We start from the raw sequence: 22,441 nt of genomic DNA, 5'->3' as shown, positions 1-22,441 counted from the left end.
TCCAATAGATAGATGGACAGAAGGATGTATATTGCCTTTCCAGAAAAAAGGCGACCTAGGGCTTACAAAAAACTATCGAGGAATCACTCTAACACCAATAGCGGCCAAAATATACAACCTGATGTTATTAAACGGAATCAGGCTGCGTATAGAACCAGTTCTGCGAAAAAATCAAAATGGCTTTCGTACTAGTAGATCGACCTCCGGGCAAATCCTTACTATTAGACGTCTTCTTGAAGGCGTTAAAGATAAAAATCTTCCTGCTGTTTTCCTATTTATTGATTTCTCGAAAGCTTTCGACTCCATCCATCGAGGTAAGATGAAGGAGATACTGCTAGCATTCGGGATACCTCAGGAGACAGTTAATGCCATCATGATGCTGTATAAGAACTCGCATGCAATAGTCCGATCACCTGATGGCGATACAGACTGTTTTGACATCATGGCAGGACTTTTACAGGGTGATACCCTCGCTCCCTACTTATTCATAATATGTCTCGATTATGTGCTATGCAAAGCAATAGACACCGACAATGAACTTGGATTTACCCTAAGTAAACAGAAAAGTCGGCGATACCCATCCAAGAAGATTACAGATGCAGATTATGCAGATGATCTTGCGGTTCTAGCAGACTATAACAAGGATGCAGCGACACTACTACACAAGATTGAAGAAGTAGCCAGCCAAATTGGTCTCTACATAAATGTCTCGAAGACAGAGTACATCAGTCTTAATCAAGATCAAGTCGTAGACATAAAATCACTCACTGGTGAAAACATCAAAAAGGTTGACGAATTCACATACCTGGGAAGCAACATCGCCTCCACAAAAAGAGATGTCGTCATCAGACTTGGAAAGGCTTGGGGAGCTTTAAACAGTCTAGCCAAGATTTGGAAATCTGCGCTTCCAATAGAGCTGAAACGAAACTTCTTAAGAGCAGCTGTTGAATCAGTTCTTGTATATGGGGCAATTACATGGACCTTGACATCATCACTAGAAAAGGCCCTCGATGGTGCATACACTCGCATGCTCAGAGCAGCCCTTAACATCTCATGGAAAGAGCACCCCACAAAATATGAATTGTATGCAAAAATCCCACCAATCAGTGTAACCATACGTCAACGCAGATTAAGATCTGCTGGGCACTGCTGGAGAAACAAAGATGAGCTCGCAAGCGATGTTTTACTTTGGTTACCAACTCACGGCAAACAGGCACCAGGGAGACCTGCGAAAACATATATAGATCAGCTTACAAATGATACTGGGTGTCTGGTTAGCGAACTACCGAATGCCATGAGTGACGAAGATGAATGGAAGAAACGTGTCATGGAATGCCGAGCTAGCTCGACGCAGTAAGTAAGTAAGTAAGTAAGTATATTTGAAGTTAGATGTCTGGCAAGATTTGGAGTGAAATTTTACTGATTTTTTGCATACTCTTCGAGTTTTATTGTATTAAACTTGTATAAATCATGAAAATAACCATCTTAAACGATTCCTCAGGCCAGAATTAGCCGGAAAAATGGGTTCATTTGCCTCTGTATGATGTCCAGTTCAAAAGTTATACCAATTAGCGATTTTCATCGGAAATCTAGGATGGCCACAAAGATGGCAGCCAACGGACCCCATGGGACAATATTTCGTTTGGGAACATGAAAATTCGTTTATTAGACACCTTGAGGATTCCAAAAGTGTAAGTTAGACAAGTCAGGAGATGACGATGGTTCACGGGCGAGCGGTATTCAATGACAAAGGTCAAAACCGACATTGAAAATATATAAATAGGAATGTATTATCTGTTATGAGACTAGTTAGGTGCACAATACGGAAAATTCGGTTCGATTCCGACAACTTTGAAAATTTGACCTTTGTGACCTTGAAATGTCAAAACGAAGGTTACTGACCTTGAAATGAGATAGAAAAGAATGTATAATCAGTTATGAGGTTAGTTAGCTGCACAATACCGAAAATTAGGTTCGATTCAGACAACTCTGAAAATTTGACCTTTGTCAAAAATTTGACCTCCGACCTTCAAATTTCAATGGTCGAAGATTATGAAATTTGTTGGAAAACTTGTATTTCATGATGTTTGTGATAATATAAGATCATGTACGACATTTCACCACCAGGAAGCGCACAATGTAATAAAACCATCAAAAATCGACTTTTCTAAATTTCGTGACCTTGTGACCTTGACCTGGGGCGAAAGTGAAAAATCGAGCTCCGTGGGGCTAGACACGTGACATTGGCCTAACCAAATATCGAAACCCCTGTCACATTCCACCAAACCCCTCGGAGAAGATGTAGCTTGAACTCGATTACCCCCTCAGCTTAAAAAGACATCTTTTTCGGGCGTGGCTTCGCCCACAATGGGCGCCATACGTCCACTCTTGGCAGGACAAAACTAGCTCATGATATCAACCTCCCAGCCAAGTTTCATCAAGACCGGATCATATCATCGGGTCGTTATGCTGTGGACAGATAGACAGACACACAGACACACACACATGACGAATATAGTGGTAACTCTGTTTGATAACTCGTGAACCAAAAATATATCAACGAGGTGCATGGGGACCCCTTCTTCCTTCTCAACGAATTGATGAACCATCTCTTCTCTGGTCGCACAAGTGACGTCACAGTCATGATTCACAGGTTCATTACCAGACCTTGCAGATGGTTCGCTGTTCCCACTCACTGTGGCTTCAGAACTTGTTTTGGCCCGAATATTGATGGGGCACCGCATCACACGCCAGGAGCTCCTGAATGAGAATTCGGTTGCGTCGGAGTGTTTGACCATTTGCTGAAGCGAGCAAATATGACCGTGGCTCTTAACACATGGAGAGAACCGTGGCTGGCTCCCAACAATGGGTGTTGTGGTTCTGTGGAGAGAACCGTGGCCGGCTCCCAACAATGGGTGTTGTGGTTCTGTGGAGAGAACCGTGGCCGGCTCCCAACAATGGGTGTTGTGGTTCTGTGGAGAGAACCGTGGCCGGCTCCCAACAATGGGTGTTGTGGTTCTGAGGAGAGAACCGTGGCCGGCTCCCAACAATGGGTGTTGTGGTTCTGAGGAGAGAACCTTGGCCGGCTCTCAACAATGGGTGTTGTGGTTCTGAACGCGAACTCACTGTCCAGGGTATAAGCCCGACATTTCGTGTGTCCGAGAATGCCGATCGTGGTGGAGCCTTTGTAAGTAGCGGCGCCTCTCCAGCTCCTCATGGATGAAGTTGTCATCGTCGTGCACGTTGGTGATTCTGGTTGGTACCAGCGATTTGATTTTTCTGCCCCATCAGCAGCTGAGCAGGACTTGCCAAGCTGCAGCTCACCAGGGTGGACCTCCAAGCTAGCAGAGCCAGATGAAAATCGTTTTCCCACACTTTTTGATTTGCGGAGGATATATTTCACTTTCTCGACTTGGCGCTCAATGAATCCATTAGATTTTGGGTATGTTGGGGATGAAGTGACCTGATCAAAATTCCATTTCCCAGCAAATGAACGAAATTATGCGTTGGTGAAATGAGGACCATTATCACTCATAAACGTATCAGGAATTCCGAACTCAGAAAAAATCTGTCCCAAGGTCGCAATAATCGTGCGACTGGGAGCAGACTTGGGCAGTTTGCGAACAATAGGAAATTTGGAATAATAATCTGCGATGACGAGCCACTGAGCTGCATCAAAATAGAACAGGTCACATCCGACTTTGCTCCATGGTCTGAGCGGAATGTCATGTTGCTGTCGTGGTTCAGGCAGTTGAGATTTCTGATGCCATTGGCAGGTAGGACAGCGTTCCACCAGCCGATCAATGTCCTTGTTAACGTTATACCAGTACATAGTGTCCTTCGCCAGCAGTTTAGTTTCCTCATGGCCAAAATGGCCTGAGTGGAGTTTCTGCAGAATGTCGTTTTCATACTCTGAGGTATAACGACTCTCTCTCCTTTAAGAATTACGCCATTTTCAATTGACAGCTCATCCCGAAAACTCCAGTATTTCCTGAGAGCCTCTGGGAGGTCCTTCAGATGGTCTGGCCATCCACTGATAATAAAGTCTCGAAGTTAACTCAGGTCAGAATCACGAAGTGTTTGTTTCCTGTTGTTGCTGAGACAACTTCTCAGAAGAGAAACGGGCCAAGTCAACACGCAGGTCCAAGTCAATTGTCATTGTATTGAGTGGACTAGGAAGGCGGGCTGGCCATCGGCAAGCTGATTGTCTGCCCCAGGGTGGTCCTCCGTTGTAAAGTTATACCCTTGGAGTCTGACAAGCATTCGTTGCAATATCGGTGGGGCAGCAATCAATGGCATGTCAATGATCATCAACAACGGTTTATGATCAGTGAGCACAATGAAACTCCGACCATACAGGCAGGTATGGAAACGTTTAATGCCAAACACAATGGCCAATAGCTCACCTTCAATGCAAACGTAACGTTGTTCAGTATCTGTTGGAGTTTTGCTTGTTTTGCTGTAAAAAGGGGAGCGGTCGACAAGATGGGGAGAGAAGGGGAGGAAGCACACAAACACAACATTTGAGAGCAGGGACATCGGGAGATGTGTGAGAGGGAGAGGGCCTGGGGGGAGGCAGGATAGGTATAAAACGCAAGGACACCAAGGACTTCCAGGAAAGAAGACAAAAGTCACCTCAAAAAAGTGGATTTGGGGTGAAATTAGCGGGGGTAGAAAAGATCAAGGTTTTGGATTGGGGAAGATAAGAGATGGTGGTGAACAGCCGTTTAACTTTGGAAACCTGCTAGCACAAAGGCTCCGATGCTCCGGATGCCTCTCCTCGCGACGCTCCCGTCCCGGGTGTCGCCACCGAGCAGCACAAACAGGTAGTAATATATATATAATATATAATATATACAGTGCATTCAGAAAGTACACTACTCACAATAAGTTAGGGATATTGGCAGGTTCTTCGGTGTGGTTGATTTTGTGTATTAATTATGTTGAAAAACGTTGTTGGTCCTACTTCTATGGTTATTAATGAGTGTGAAAAACACAGCATTCTTGATTTAAATACCATAACCCTAACCCCTATAAAAAAAAGAAACTCACTCCCACAATGTCCCTAACTTATTGTGAGTAGTGTATTCAGACCCCTTCACTTTTTTCACATTTTGTTATGTTGCAGCCTTATGCTGAAATCGTTTAAATTCATTTCTTCCCGCATCAATCCACACTCAATAGGCCATAATGACAAAGAGAAAACAGGATTTTAGAAAGTTTTGCAAATGTATTAAAAAGGAAAAACTGAAATATCACATTGACATAAGTATTCATACCCTTTGCTATGACACTTGAAATTTAGCTCAGGTGCCTCCCATTTCTCTTGATCATCTTTGAGATGTTTCTACACCTTGATTGGAGTCCACCTGTGGTGAATTCAATTGATTGGACATGATTTGGAAAGGCACACACCTGTCTATATAAGGTCTCACAGCTGACAATGCATATTAGAGCAAAAACCAAGCCATGAGGTCGAAGGAACTGCCTGCAGAGCTCAGAGACAGGATTGTGTCGAGGCACAGATCTGGGGAAGCCAACAAAAAAAATCTCTGCTGCATTGAAGGTTCCCAAGAGCACAGTGGCGTACATAATTCTTAAACGGAAGAGGTTTGGAACAACCAGGACTCTTCCTAGAGCTGGCCGCCCGGCCAACCTGAGCAATCGGGGGAGAAGGGCCTTGGTAAGAGAGGTGACCAAGAACCCGATGGTCACTCTGGCTGAGCTCCAGAGATCCTGTGTGGAGATGGGAGAAACTTCCAGAAGGACAACCATCACTGCAACACTCCACCGATCTGGGCTTTATGGCAGAGTGGCCAGACGGAATCCAAACAGTTCAATCTCGGTTTCATCAGACCACATAATCTTGTTTCTCACAGTCTGAGAGTCCTTTAGGTGCTTTTTTGCAAACTCCAAGCGGGCTTTCATGTGTCTTTCACTGAGGAGAGGCTTCCGTCTGGCCACGTCTGGCACTGAGGAGAGGCACGATTTTACGTGATGCTGACTTTTGACTTTTTGACCAAATTATTAATTTATCTTCTCCATATTCTCATAATATAGCTTTGTTGAAAATATGATGACAAAACTGAAACCGTAAATTTAAATTTCAGGTCAATTGGATGAAAATTGATGATTTCATGTGACGTTGACCTTTTGACAAAATTATTAATTTGCGTTTTTTTTTTTTTTTTGTATACAACATCGAGGCTCGTGAAAGAGCGAAAATTTATCACACAGAAAGACAAACCGACACATAAAACATATAACATATAGCTTCATCGCGGGAGATTCCAATGATTCTGAAAGCTTTGGTTTCAACAGCGTGAAGCCGAGCTAGGTGTGAGGCAGGAGCACCGGCCCAGAGGGGAGAACAGTATTCCATTGAGATGCGGATGAAAGCCTTGTATGTGGTGAGGAGCTCAGGTGTGCCAAGGAAGGACTTCGCACGATGGAGGATGCCCAGTCGGCGACTGGCTTTGGAGGCCAGCTTGGAAATGTGGTTTTCCAAAGAAAGATCATGGCAGATAGTGAGACCCAAAAGCTTGAGCGACAGAACTTCTTGGAGAGGATTGTTGAGAAAGTAGATGGGAGGGTTGTCCAGTCGATCTTTTCGGAGAGACATAGTCAGAGTGTGAGATCTGTCAGGATTGAAAGACATGTTCCACTTGTTTGACCAGGCTGTGATTTTGTCCAGGTCTTCAGAGAGTGAGGAGGCTGCAGACTGCTGATCTGAGGGAAGAGGAATGGAGCGGCAGAGAGTGGAGTCATCAGCAAAGAGATAGAGAGGATTTTCCATAGAGTCTGAGAGATCATTGATAAAGACCAGAAAAAGCACAGGGCCCAGAACACTGCCTTGGGGAACTCCAGCCTGAACAGGAAGGGGAAAATAAATATATATATATAACCTGAACAGGAAGGGGAGATGAGAGAAATCCATTCAGGGCCACACGTTGACTACGACCAGAGAGGAAGTCCGCAAGCCATGCATGGAGATTTCCATGGATACCATAGGAGGAGAGTTTGGTGAGCAGAGCTGGGTGCCAGACCGTATCGAAGGCACGTGATATGTCAAGGGAGACAGCTCTGATTTCCTGTTTGGCATTGAGGACCTCCATCCATTGTTGAGACAGCAGAAGCAGCATGTCCAGAGTAGTAGCCTAGTCAAAAAATCTGAAAATGTGCCTTTATAGAATGATTGAGGCATTTTTGAGTAAAAGCAAACAAACCACTTTTTCTGGGGTAGTTTTTCATGCTGAATATGAATCTGTTGTTTGCCAAGCCCAAAAATGCGTAATTAGGTCACTAATCAAGGTCAAAAGTCAATGAGTGCAAAATTCAATTTTTTTGAAAAAATGCTTTATTTTACATCCCCTATCTGTACATTTCAATTATTTTACAATATTTTGTCTAGTAAGGTTGCTAAAGCTTTTCAAAATCTTATTTTTAAAGGAAAACGTGAGGACACATCTATGCTCATTTGCCTTTATCTCTGTAAGGGGCGACAATTAGTTTTTGCGTAATTTGCTTGCAGTTTAACCTCTAAATGCACAATGGGGCAGAGTTTTTATGCTCCTATTGATGGTCTAGAGATAGATTTTATAAAGACAGAATCTAAATGTCACCGGTAAACAACATAGGTCAAAGGTCAATGAGTGTGAAAGTCTTGCAATGACGTAACAGTTACTTGCACTTGAAACCATCCCTTTCACTCAACAGTGAAAGTGGCTTCATCTTTCTGACCCCAATGCATTTTAGTAGGGGAGCTCCCAATAGAGTTCGTGACCATTTTCCCGTGATCAAGGTTTGAAGGTTGATTTTGAAAGATAAAAATATATATAAAAAAATAAGCTTGGGTATCTTTTTTTAAAATGCGGGCTAACTCGGCCAGAGGACAAAATCCAAGATGTCCGCCAAAACCGCGAAATCGGGCATATTTCCGCCTACGTGAATGCTACATATACATATTGGGTGTCCATATGTGGGTTTTTCTGGGCCCAGATCTTGCATCTTACATCAGTCAAGTGATATTGTGACTTAAAATGATATTAAATGATTAATGTTGACCAAAATCCAAGATGGCCGCTGCAAAAAACCATGTATTGTATATGTTCATAATTGTGCATACCATAGATTCATCGCTGGCGTCTAAATACAGTTTTACATGACTAGTGTTTTCATTTATAACCTTACTGTTACTATGAATGACTTTTTGAGCAGGTAACGAACCAAGATGGCTGCCTCTCGCCCGTTAGATAAGCAGTTATGGCTACTGTACATTGTATCTATTGCAACGTCTTTTATTTGACACAATGTTCAAGGTTTTCATTTGCAATCAGTAAGAAAGAATTTATCTTTCTCTATTTTGTTTTATTATATTTACAGTGACATGACATTACATTTACAAGCAGTGATACACATTGCACAAGTAGCATATACGGTAGGGTTGAAAATGACAATAGTTGTTATAACAGTTTGTTTGTGTTGGATAGATTGAAATTGTTATTCACTGTCCGAATCGTCCGTCTCGGACCCAGACTCGACTGGATCATCCATAGTTGGGCTGCTTTCCAAAGCCTGAGTTAGTTTTTCTGGGAGTGCTGGGTGAATGTACCTCAATGGAAGACACATGCCTTCCTCGAGATGCCAGCCATGAGATAAAGGAGACGGTGGCGCATCAGGTTTTTCGTAGTTGAGCAACACGTAGGTTTGATAGTTCACTCTCTTGACTTTCAAATCGTGGGATTCTTTGTCTGGTGGAAGCCGCAGTATTGATTTCCTTTTCATTTGTCGCCACTTCCTGGCCCGAGCATCACACAGAGTGGTACTTTGTTTGTCCTTGTATATGTACCGTATGGTGTACAGCGTCATATGATCAAGCACCTGCTGAGGGACCGGTAGGTGTTTCCCTACTTCACTGAGGAACGCTCTAGCTTCAGGTGAAGTGGATGATATGTCGAAGATGGTTTTCTTCCCATGTCCAAAGAATGCTGCTGTTGTGTCTGAGCCGCTGTGGACGTGAAGAGGAACTATGATATCTGCTATTTCCTTCGGGCAGAAAGCTGTACAATCTATGAACTGCTTTTTGTACTTCATTGCGAGCACCCCTTCAGTTCTATGAGCAACATACGATGCCAATACAAGCACGTCCGTATCTTCTGCGTCGATGATAACAGGTGTTTCTATTCCAGCTTTACGTATTTGTGAGTAGATGAAGAACATGCATGTGTCTGCTTCTAACTGTTCACACTAGAAGTCTATAACAGGCAAACCTGTCGATAGATTGACACATGTGGGCCCAACGCAGTAGACAAATTCAGTGTTAGAATAGTTTCGGTACAACATGCTGAACTCGTTTCTGAGAAAGATCTGTAGGTGCTGCTTGTTTGTTGCATTGTGGAAGAAGTCTTGAAATCCTTTGGCAGATGGGAATTTGTCCGACTGCTTGAAAAATACATTCTTGGAGCCATCTGAAAATCCAGAAGTGCTTTTTCGAAGCTTGCGTTCGCTATCCTTGACGGTCAGGGAAACATCATATCTGTCATTGACAAACACAACTTGTGATGCATATTTATGTCTGCTCATAATGACGGCGAACACCTTCGATGCGTAGTCTCCCCAGGTGTAGGAAATTCCATCAGCCTTTTCCCTGTCTTCTACCGATGGCGTAGACAAACGCCATATAAATCCCATGTCCAGGATCGCCGTGTACTTGTCTGGTGTTGGTTCCAACGCATGTAGCTTGAATTTTTCTACCAACTTAGATTTTTGCACTTTTTTCATGGTGCCGTTGATATTGAATATTGGCAGACATTCATCTGTGACTCGGTACGACATTATCTCTGACAAGGTGAAATTTTCGGTGTCATTTTCAGCAAGTGAGACAACTGCTGCCATCGCTCTGTTCTCCATTGCGTCTGACTTCATGATGCGCTCGCCAGTCTTGACTGAAGGTGGGTTGCTGAAGTTCCGTCTCAAATTCCTGTGAATGGTTGCATGGAAAGGTTTGTTGCTGCTGAACATTCTGTCTTCACAGAATGCCTTCAAGCATTTCTTGCCATCGGTGTGGACCGATTCAAAATCTTGAATGAGGTCATCAGAAGCTACCATTCCAGACTGTAGTGACTTCAAGACCTTGTTTTCTTCATTGAAAGGGTCACAGCCGAATTCAGTGATGCAGTTGTTAATATCTTGTACAGCTTGTTCGTCTTCCTTCATGCGAGTGGGAGCATTTTCACTGTGATGTCGTTTTGATTCTGATGTGCTGGCAAGATCATGCAGTGAGGATCGGACTCTATTAACATTGTTAGCATTTCGGGAATGTGACAGCAGCATCTTTTCGTTCTTCAAAATTTTGAGCCAGCCAGCTTTCATCTTTGAACCCTTGTTCATTGTCATCTCGATCCAGAGATCCAATGGCAAACATGAGTAAGGCTTTCCCGACATGGATTGAGCAAATAAGCCATCTCGCATGTATTGTGCTACATCCTCTGGGAGGGATTCCATTTCCAGCCAATACTCAACCAACCACCGTCCATATTTATCGTTGTCATAAATCTGGATCCATGGTAGCATTAAACGTAATGTCGACTTGAATTGTTCCCAGTTCTGGATTCTCAACGCATGCAGATTCATCATCAATATTTCAGTCATCTCCATAAATGTGATCCAGTACTTTGCCATTGAACCACCAGACTCCTCAATTCTATTGAACTCATCTGCCACCAATGAAATAACCTCTTGGTTGGCTTCCAGAAGTGCATAACATTCCTGCCGTTCTTCTGCTGTTGAGGAAGGATTCCGCAGGACAGTCAAGTGAGCTTCAAGTTCATCTGAGATGCTTCCCCCATTCTGTAGTGACTGTTGTATGATTCTTCTCAGCAGAGTTTCATACATCAATCGGAGACATCGTATGCTCCTCTTGTAGTGTTTGCCCCGTAATGCCTGGTCCACAGACCCTTCTGCAATAACATCTGCCGCAACGAGGATGTCAGACAAGCCAGACCCGTGAAAACGCTTATTCATGGCAGAAATGTAAGACATGTGAATATGAAATGGGCCCATAGAAGGCAACACGACACTGAATTTATCAGGGTGTTCGTATCTCATTTGCACTATCAAGGCATACACTGGTTGATCTCCTACCAACTGGATGAAGGGCATGTTCTTTTTGCCTGCTGCATCAACCATCCGGCACATTATTTCGTGCACTACAGATTTTCCAGGAGGATTTGGAAAAGTCAAGAAGTAATACGGCTTGCTTTTGACAACATGCGGCTGAACTGTTGACTGGAAACCTGCAAATCCCCCAACTGTTTGACTGCATGGTGCAGGTGGTGTATGAGTCTCATCTAGACGTGCCATGGCATGAATGAGTCCTCGCTGCCTCTGGACTTTAGTATCTGAAGGAGTAATGTCAACACCTGTTCGCATACTTGGAGCTCCACGCTGGACAGTCTTGTAAGGATGGACTTTATGCTGATCGATGCAAAGATGCTTCATTTCTTTAGACTTGGGAATTGTTAATTCTGGGGCCGATTCCTCTGGAGCATGAACCAAAACCTATTACTTACTGTACATACCGTACATCAGACAGCATGATATGAATGATGTTAATACTTAACTGAACTTAAATATTGAACAGGACAGATCTTTATCTCTTAAAGAAAGGGACTTAACTAATATTTTAACTATTATTAGTTGAATATACTTAACTGTAATGCCTTGATCCATTGTCCACCCTGGTACTCCCTGGAAATTAATACTAACAACTACCTGTGAACAAATACCTGTGAAACTTAATCAAACCATCTTGTAGATAAGGCAGCAATCTTGGTTCGTTACCTGCTCAAAAAGTCATTCATAGTAACAATAAGGTTATAAATGAAAACACTAGTCATGTAAAACTGTATTTAGACGCCAGCGATGAATCTATGGTATGCACAATTATGAACATATACAATACATGGTTTTTTGCAGCGGCCATCTTGGATTTTGGTCAACATTAATCATTTAATATCATTTTAAGTCACAATATCACTTGACTGATGTAAGATGCAAGATCTGGGCCCAGAAAAACCCACATATGGACACCCAATATGTATATGTAGCATTCACGTAGGCGGAAATATGCCCGATTTCGCGGTTTTGGCGGACATCTTGGATTTTGTCCGCTGGCCGAGTTAGCCTGCATTTAAAAAAAAGATACCCAAGCTTATTTTTTTATATATATTTTTATCTTTCAAAATCAACCTTCAAACCTTGATCACGGGAAAATGGTCACGAACTCTATTGGGAGCTCCCCTACTATTTGCCATGTTTGTCAAATCATTTCCATTCAGACAGAGCAGGGTGTTCTTCAATAGACCCTTAATGATGAAGAATGAATCTAATAGCCTAGCATAAGCCATCTAGTTCGTACCCTAGGCATCAGGCATTAAACATTTCAGGAGTATAGGTAAGGGTCTTTTTAAGATTGTTAAAAAATGAAATATAAAATCAAATGAAAGTAAAGGAATGCATTCTTCTTTGGTGAGATACATGTACATACAAATGTGTAATGTATGCTTGACATCTCACATCATAGGCAGGCCTACATACATGTACATTTACCTAACAGTAGCAAAAAGACAGGCAGGGCATGGGCATTGACGATGAGTGCCTAATGCATCTACCACTAATGAATTAGTGATATCGGTTAGATGTTTTGTCTTGAAGAAGCTTTACTTTGTGTCTTTGAGAATAAGATTAAAACCCGGGCCAACACTGCCTGCGCTTATTCGATCATTTAAGGGCTGTTGCAGTATATCATACAACGTTGTAGTTTTCATGGTCAGAACATGCGTGCCTGGTGCTTAGTTTGGTTTCTGTTTCTCCCCTCAGGCCAACCATGGAACCTATTGCCAGCCTCAAGCGACAGCGTGAGGATGTGTCGTTTGAACTTTGTATCATTTGTCAGGGAACTGGCCAGGTCAAAGATACGATTTTCAACCAGACAAACCAGGGTATTGCTGCCATCAGAGAGGCGACCGAGCTCCGATGCAAACTTAGACACTATGAATTTCGATCAGCCGTGGACAGGCTTTCGACTCTCTTTGCAGAGCCTCCAGAAAGTCTCCCCAAACTTAAATGGCATAAGCTATGTTACTCTGCATACACACACAAGGGGAAAATAAATGCTAAGCTAGCCAAGGAACAATCGAAAAACGAAAAAGATCCTGAAAGAAAGAGTGTTTCGGCTGAAGCATGTCCGTTTTTACGCAGTAGTACTACTAAGATGAACTGGACATTGTGTATGTTCTGCCAGAACTTTGACAAGAAGCAGAAGACAAGTCGTGTCACAACCTTCAAAATGAGTAATGAAATTACGGAAAAAGCTAAATTTGTACATAACATCTTAGTCCGTACTGCAAATGAGAATGATTTAATCTCAGCTGAGGCATGTTACCATGTTAACTGTCTTAGTAAATTCTTTAGGGATGTCAAAAGGGCGGAAACTGAAAGCAAATCAGCAGACATGGCGATATCATGGTTGTGTCAAGAGCTGCGTCACTCTGCTGAGAAAGGGCACGTATTTGAACTATCTGCAGTGTTCGAGAGGTACAAAGAGTTAGCCAGTGAGTGCGACGGCACAATTCCTACATCGTATCTTAGTAGACTGGGGACTTTTAAAGAAACTTTGTCGAATTGCATTGGGGACATTTATGAATTTCTTGTGCTAAGAAATTTGGCGCCTTCAGAGAAACAAACTTTGCTTCTTCCACGACATTTCAGTCACATACCTCTTTCAGAAATGGTGTGCGGTCAGAACAGTGCAGACTATATTCCCATATTTAGACAACAGGATGATCATTTTCTGTCTTTAGTGCACGTTGCTCTGCAACTCCGCAGTGATATCATGTCACATCCTGCATTCGAAGGTTGCGATGTAAGCGAAAAAGCAGAGTTGGCAAGTGTACCACCATCTGTACTCATGTTTGTGAATATCTTGCTTGGAGGCCAAAGTAGTGTCGATGCTGAGTTTGACGAAAGTGAGATGTCTGAAACTGGTTGGGTGAAGAAGACAAGGGTCCTTAGCATTGGACAAGACATGGTCTATGGTGTATGTGGAGACAAGAAGGCACCGCCTAAACACGTTGGAATGGGTATGACGCTGCACCAGTCAACTCGATCAAAGAAATTAGTTGAGCTATTCCATAATGCTGGGCACATAATCAGCTATAACCGGGTTCTTAGGTATGACACTGCCATGGCTGAAAACACTGAAAGCGCTTGATCAAGAAACTGGGGCAGTTGTTACCAGCAACCTGGTTTCGGGACGATTTGTGCATTTTTCTGGCGACAATATTGACATCAATGACTCTACCCTAGATGGCAAAAATACATTTCACGCTACTCAGTTAGCTGCCTGGCAGAGGGGGCCATCTGCTGAAAGCGGTCTTGGAGACATCAAACCATCCAATACGTCAACGTTGGATATACCAACAGCAGTTGAAAAGATCCAACAACAGCAGTTTCCGACACCATCAAAGAAGGTCACAGAAGATGCTGAAAAGTTCATTTGCCATATCTACAAGGAACCATCTGAGAACTGTAATCAAGCCCGCATTAAACTGTTCAACAAATGCCATGCAACGGAGACCCTACCTCCATCTAGTGATGCAGCAAAGTTCCACATAGAGCGTGCAAACTACCAAAGTTTCATTTGGAGAGAGGCCAGTAATCCAATGACAGATCTGCCACCGCCGACTGATTGTGGATGGAAACTCGTTGATGACAAGTTGTCACCGGTTCTTACAACTTTACCGTCAATTCCAAAGGGATGCCGAGAACTTACTCAGTGTGGTTGCAAGAAAGGTTGCAGTTCTGATAGTTGCTCTTGTCGGAAGTGGGGGAAACAGTTCTGCACTGAGGCCTGCAAGTGCAATGCCAGTGAAACACCATGTCGAAACAGGCCAAAGTCGGGGGGGGGGGGGTCAGAGCTTACACAGTTAAGCTAATTGGCATTCCCCTGGATGGCTCCTCCTTCCAGCCAATCAGTCTGACAGACTGCAATTGATTCAGGATTAATTAAGAATACATGTGATAATGATCAACTGCCTGCACTCCAAACATGATTGCCATGAAGTGCATTTTGCGCCTTGTGCCATGTAAGTGCACTTTGCGCCTTGTGACCGTTAGCCTTAATTAAGTGGCTAATTAGTCAAATATTGACATTTAGTGTAGAAAACAATCTTGCTATTATATAGGACTCAGGTAAACCACTTCACTGATGGTATTTAAGGCAACAATTCAAGTGAATTAAAACAGTATGTCAAAAAACGAAAAGTTGCTTCATTACGGATATATTCACAAAAATCTGATTTTTTCCCTTCACAATTCCCTTTACTTTCATAATTGTGAAAAGCTGTAGTAACCTTACCAGACAAAATACTGTAAAATAATTGAAATGTACAGATAGGTGATGTAAAATAAAACATTTTTTCAAAAATTTTGAATTTTGCACTCATTGAACTTTGACCTTGATTAGTGACCTAATTACGCATTTTTGGGCTTGGCAAACAACAGATTCGTATTCAGCACGAAAAACTACCCCAGAAAAAGTGGTTTTCTTGCTTTTACTCAAAAATGCCTCATGAATTCACGTTTCCCAGAAATTTGACTAGACTATAGAGTGACCTGGTCTGAAACCAAATTGATGATCAGAGATAAAGCCATTGGAGAAGAGGAAAGATTTCATATCCGAAGCAATGATGGATTCCATGGCTTTGCTGATAATTGGGAGCAGGCTGATTGGTCTGTAGTTGGAAGGATCTGTTTTTGCACCTTTTTTGTATAAAGCGGTAATGTTTGCTGATTTCCAGGATGCTGAAAGATGACCTTGAGCAAAAGAGAGGGTGAAAAGAACAGAGAGAGGGTGAGATAGAGCAGGGGAGCAGGATTTTAGGACCCGTGGGCTGATGCCGTATGGTCCAGTTGCAGAATCAGAGTCGAGATTTGACAAAAACTCCTCTACCTTGTCAGGAGAGAAGGACACAGAGTCCAGGAGCAGTTGGGTTCGACTGGGAAAGGTGGGAACAGAGAGAGATGGGTTTGGGACACAAGATTTTGAGGCAAACACAGAGTTGAGGCATTCGGCTTTGTCACGTGCGATGTCAAGTGTGTAACCATTTGAGGTAAGGGAGAGGATGGAGGGGGAACAAACACCAGAAACGGATTTGACCAGACGCCACCAGGACTTGAAGGAATGAGACAGGTTTGAGAGTTCATTATTGAGTGTGGAGAGATACTGCTTCCTGGCCCTTCTGAGGGTAGACACACACTTGTTCCGAGCTTGGTGGAAGGAACTGAGATTGCCTTCAGTTGGATTCGCCTTCCAAGAGGCAAAGGCAAGTTGTTTCAGGGCAACTGCCTCACCACAAGATTCCGTGTACCATGGACGGGAGGAAGGGTAAGACAACTGAAGACGAGATGGGATAAATCTGTGCATGAGAGGGAGCAGTTTGCTTTGGAAGAATTCCCAGGAAGAATTGATGTCAGAGGCAGTGGAGATGGGAGACCAATCCAGATGATTGATGGCTGCTTGAAGACCGTCCCAGTCGGCCTGAATGAAATTCCAGACTCGTCGACGCTGAGGAGGCTCTCTGAGAATGGCCAGAGAGATGTGGCCAGATGGCCAGAATGGCCAGAGAATGGCGTTCTCCGTATTATCATCATAAAGCTTTGAAAATTTGAGGACAATAGCTCAAATGGTAAAAAAGTTACAGCCCGGAGACACACACACACACACACACACACCCACACACACACTATTACAAAACCCCGTCTCCTGCTGTGCAGAGGATGGCCTGATAATATTAACTATCACATAGCAATAAAGACTTAGACATCATGGAGTGATTTAAAACAAATCCAACTTATTTTTTCCAAACTTTCCCCCAAATTTTTTTTTTTGCCCAAAACACTCCTCGGCACTCACCTGTGAACCTCTGAGAGTTTGATGAAGATCCGTTTGACCATCTCTGAAAAAATGCTGACAAACACAAACAGCTCTTATTGTATAGATATATAAATACATCACACATACACCCTCTCTCCATCCTAATACTCCACGATCTCCTCATGCCATGACAAAAGGATAACACCCAAAATGCCATCTTCTCCTGCTTCCCACACCTGTGAGCATACTTCGATCAATGTTCTGTTGATGCCATCCATTATTCTGGAGATTCTGTTGAACTGGTGTGGCATTTCGATCTCTTCTCAACAGATAAGGAAATGTTCTCATCTTTGGTCCTCTATGCTGAAAACCTTCCCCACTCTTATCTATGTGAGACATTTTTACTCTATTCTGCTGATTGCTTCCTCATCCTCTGTCAGAGAAAGCCTTATCAATGTAAGTGGAGAAATGTTTTGAGGCTGTTGGCAAGCAAGCCTGTTTTTATCAGATGAAGAACTCACAATGTCATTGCAAAATATCACTCCACATCCTGAAGAACAGCTCACTTTTATGAGGAGCGGAAGCTGCAAGGCAAAATATTCCAAATATGATATGCTCTATTCTACGAAGCATTGATGTGACACCATTTTGTATTTGTTATGTGTGGAAGTTTCATATTTTATGGCAGTAATTTGACTCTTCAGCTGTAAGAGGATTGGTTCCTGCGTAGTTCCGTTTGTTATTTGCTGATCCTGTTGGTCCTGCCTATGTCCGACGGCCAACGACGTTTTGTTCAGCTGTATCTTGGACACAAGACAGTTGTTATTACCTTGAGGAGATTGTTCTTCCGATACAAATTCAATCGAGCATGTGTGGGATGATTAAAGATGCATTACGACAGCATCACGCTTATGCACTTGGCCTGGAATAATTTGGAGTGGAATGAATGGAATCTACGAGAACAGGATTTCTACCATCAAGCCATCTGCATCATTCCGAGAAACTGCTGGGCTTGTACTGTATAAGCTACTGTGGTGGACACTCTACATATTGAGCCTCAAATACAACAGGATTGTTTAATGTTTGAGAATTTCCCTGGAGTTGAATCTCTAAAGATATTCAACAACACTCATTGGTGTTATTTCTCGGAAAACACCTTGTAGTTTGCAGGAAATCGTCCAACAGGATGGTGCAAAGGTAGCACACTTGCCTTTTACCTGTCTCATCTCCATCCAAAGATAAAATATCGAATTTCTTCAAATATCGCATTGATTCACAGGTAAGATGTTGCATGACAAAGTGTGCCGTACCTTAGGTGCATGTTAAGCAGGGTGGTCCGGCTGTTAACATTAGTTGGTGGATATTAATGATTCCTTGTTTTCTTTCATGAAGAGTCGACAAGGCGTCGTTGAACGTCTGGGCTTGTCAGGCAGTTTGTGAAAGGCGTTTGCAAATAACTTTCTCTGCTGACCCCAGAAGAAGGTGGGAATAATTGGGCATTAAAGTAGTAGTAGTAGAGTAGTAGTAGTAGTAGTAGTGTAGTAGTAGTAGTAGTAGTAGTAGTAGTAGTAGTAGTAGTAGTAGTAGTAGTAGTAGTAGTAGTAGTAGTGCTTTTGTTGGAAAGGTTATCGAGATTTGCGTTCAGAGCTCATGCAAGCTCAGGCAAACATATGTTCCCAGTTTAATGTCGCTCAATTCCTCATCTCTGCAAGTCAATGGTTTGAACTACAGTAGACAAGGTAGAGCATTTTGAAGAGAAAGCACTACCAAGATAGATAAGGGGAAGGTAAAAGAACGCAAAAGAACACCAAAAAAAGAACGCCAAAGAACACCAAAAAAAGAATGCCAAATAACACATTTATACAAATAAGAGCAAAGTATCTTGTGGAGAGACCGTACAAAGTGCATCATTTATAGTCCAGGTTTCCTTAAACTTTTGAACAGTGTTACTATATTCTGCCGCCTTGTACTCAGAAATAATGCGTGAGCGTATTAAGCCCTTCAGACCTACAGAACTGTGTTCCACCACATTTCTCTCAATTTTCGCCTTCCTGGTTTTATATATTGCCATTTTCCCACAGGCTAAAATAAAGTTAACAAGGAGATCACGTGACTTGCTTAGTTTCTTTACCGGGTGCCCGATGATAAAAAGTGTTGGAGAGAAGTGAAGCCAGAAGCGCAAGAGAAGATTTTTCATCAGTAAGAACACTGGTTCAAGACGGTGGCATTGAAGGTATATGTGAAATATAGTTTCCCTCTCACCACAAGAGCAGCAATCCTCTGGGAAGTTAGTGAAATGCCGCATCATAGATCCAGAGCTCAGTGCGCCATGTAGCAACCTCCAACTTAAGTCTGCCATCATTCTTGGCGTTGGGTAGAGATAGAGTGAATCCCAACGTGGATGAACAGTCAAAAGAAGTGGAGGAATCTCATGCCAGTGAGTATCCAGTCGGGTTGCAAGAGCTATATAATGGAGCGAGTGGATCACTAGCAGGTATATATTTTTCCTTGATAGCCCACAGAACGACATTTCCACTGTGCCAGGGGTCTTACTCATATTGTTTGCAGGTATTGGCTGAGAGAGCTCGCAACATCGTGGTCGGATTTTAAAATCCATGGAGTTACCGATGGACATCTGCCCAGATCCATCACCCTCTTTGGAGTTCTCTAGATATTCCAGACAATCGGGAGGCAAGGAGCTTTTGACCTCTTCAAGTATCCTGGAGGGGATCCTGATTGTCCTCAGGCCCATTTTCGCTGCGAGTTCCTTGGGTAAAATAAGCCTTCTCTTACCATCGTTCAGAAGGTCTCTCACTGTGGATATGCTACCAGCTAAGAGGCTCCTTCTTACTGAAAAGGAAGCCAGAGTTGGGCCCTGTAGAAGAGGGTTGAGAATGAGTGGTTCTTCTAGCAGGTCCTTGCCTGGATAAGGAACTGTTCTTTGTACGTCGACTACATTCCAAGCCTGCAGAATTTCTTGATAACAAGAGGCAATGTAGCACTAGACAGGCTCTGAGATGTAATGATGAAAAGGTTCCTTTTGTACCCAAAATTGAGCACTTTGCTGAAGAAGTATGATGCCAGTGAGCACCATTGCGGTGCAGGGTTCACATGTAGGTAACGTTGTATGGTCTTCAGCCTGGATGCGTGGTAGTGGCTTCGAAGGCAGGGAAAAGACTGTCCACCTTCTGCAAAAGGCAAGCTCAGAATGCCCAGGGAAACCCAGTGTTTACCATTCCAAAAGTAGTCCAGTAGCTTCCTCTGTATCATCTTAACCAGAAACTCCTCTGGAGTGCTTATGCAAGAGGGCCTGAATACTAACTTCGGAATTATAAACTGTTTAATAAGGAGTGTTTTTCCCCTGAGAGACAGGACTTTTAGTAGTCCACTCCAGTCTCTCAACTTTGCTTCGATCTTGTCCCCTAAAGTGTTCCAGTTAATGAGTGGTGAGGACCCATGGGAAGTGGACAAGTGCACCCCCAAATATTTGAGCTCATTGCGACTCCAGGTCAATTTCTGAAAAAGTGTTGGTAACTCCTTTACCTGCATTTGTCCAATTAGAAGCCCCGAGCTTTTCCTCCAATTGATTGTAGCAGACGATGCTGCTGAATAGACCTGCTGACAATCATAAACTATTTGCATATCCCTTGCATTACTGGCAAACACGAGAACATCATCTGCATATGCAGAAAGTTTGAGGTTGACCCTGTTGTGTGGCACCACAGTGCCAGTTAGCCTTCTTCTCATCAAACAAAGGAAGGATTCGATACATAGGGAATATAACTGGCCGGACAGGGGACATCCTTGTCTTATTCCTCTCTCAAATGGAAAGGGCGCGAGCAAGAAACCGTTGACTTTAACTAGGCATTCTGCCGACATGTACAACGTCTGAATCATGCCTACAAATCTCCTCCCCAACCCAAATGTTAGCAAGGTTTCAAACAGATACTCATGGTTCATCTGGTCAAAGGCTTTCTCCTGATCCAAGGAAAGAAATCCGACTTGAGTCCGAGTCATGTCCGCATACTGTATCAGGTCTCTGACAAGGGATATTGTTACGGACCGCGGATAGGATGTTGTTTTGCCGAGCGGATGGCGCCGCGGCCCTAACAGTTACCCCGACTAACCCGATTCCTGAACGTTGGCCGAATCGCGCCACAGATATTCAATGGGGAAAAGACTAAAGCGAAAGATGTAAATAAGAAAGAAAGACCAAAGGGTAAGAAATACCAATATAATTTATTTCTATTTACACCCAAAAATAACCAAGGAAGAAGGAAGGATAATAAAATAATTTACAGAAGAAATCAGAGACACAGTGCAATGCTAGCTTACCTACAGTCTTAATTAACCCAGGACAGAACAAACAAAAGACAGACTCACGCGGGGAATGATGACAGGAATGGCAGAAGGTGGATGGCTGGAGGGGGAGGAAGGCACGGAGCTGGCTGGAGCTTGATCCCGCACGGGACGTCGGGCTGGACCTCGACGGCCGCCGATGTCACCGATCCTGTGGTGTGCGCGGCGTAACGGGTCGGAGCTGCCTGGTGGAGCCAACGCTGCTGGTGGGGGGTTGGTGTGACGGGTTCTCTCTCCTTCTCTCACAAGCTCCAGGACTCTTTCTCTCTCTTTCTTAGTCCAACCCAGTCCAACAACTTCCTCTCTTGCTTAGTCCAACTACTTCAAGGCCTTTCTGTGTTCTGATCTCCTCCCTCCTCGACTCTCTCTGGGGGCCTCTGCCTTGGGTTATATAAGCCCCACCCTTGACCCTTTTGCGAACCTCCCCCAAACATTCTCTCTCCGCCCTCTCAAGCCAACCCCTCGTTCTGGGTTGGTCGGCAAGGGCTGGTTCACTCCTCCCCTCTATGACGAGGTGCAGACACGCCCTTCTTCCCCGACCTTGCCTCGTGGCCAATGGTGGCTTTGGGGGCGATTCGCGCTAGCCCCAGCCAAAGGGCAGCAATGGCAATGAAGAAAACCGCCCAAAATGCAGTTGGCAATTGCAGCAAAGTGGACGGCAGATGAAATGCAGCAGAGTGGCTAAACCTGGCACTTGGAAGATGCCATGTCGGAGGGATGTACTTTATTTAATGCAGTGCAATGGAGTGTCAAATTAATGGAAGGCAAATCCTTCTCCGAATACACATAATAAGGATATAACTACTGAACATGGATATATGGTGTCCTTCGTGTATGCTTTATGGAATTAACTACGGGAACGCCCTTTGATCTTTATACAACAACAATTGCAGGAAGGAGGGTGACATTTTTACAACTATTTACACAACAACAACAAAAAAAAACCATTCTCATATCCATGCCTACAAATCTCCTCCCCAACCCAAATGTTAGCAAGGTTTCAAACAGATACTCATGGTTCATCTGGTCAAAGGCTTTCTCCTGATCCAAGGAAAGAAATCCGACTTGAGTCCGAGTCATGTCCGCATACTGTATCAGGTCTCTGACAAGGGATATGTTGTCATGTATTGTCCTGCCTGGAATGGC

The sequence above is a fragment of the Myxine glutinosa genome, chromosome 8 (assembly GCF_964187855.1).
Source record: "Myxine glutinosa chromosome 8, kmMyxGlut1.1, whole genome shotgun sequence".
In the NCBI taxonomy this organism is placed as follows: domain Eukaryota; kingdom Metazoa; phylum Chordata; class Myxini; order Myxiniformes; family Myxinidae; genus Myxine; species Myxine glutinosa.
This window is presented reverse-complemented; position numbering follows the sequence as displayed.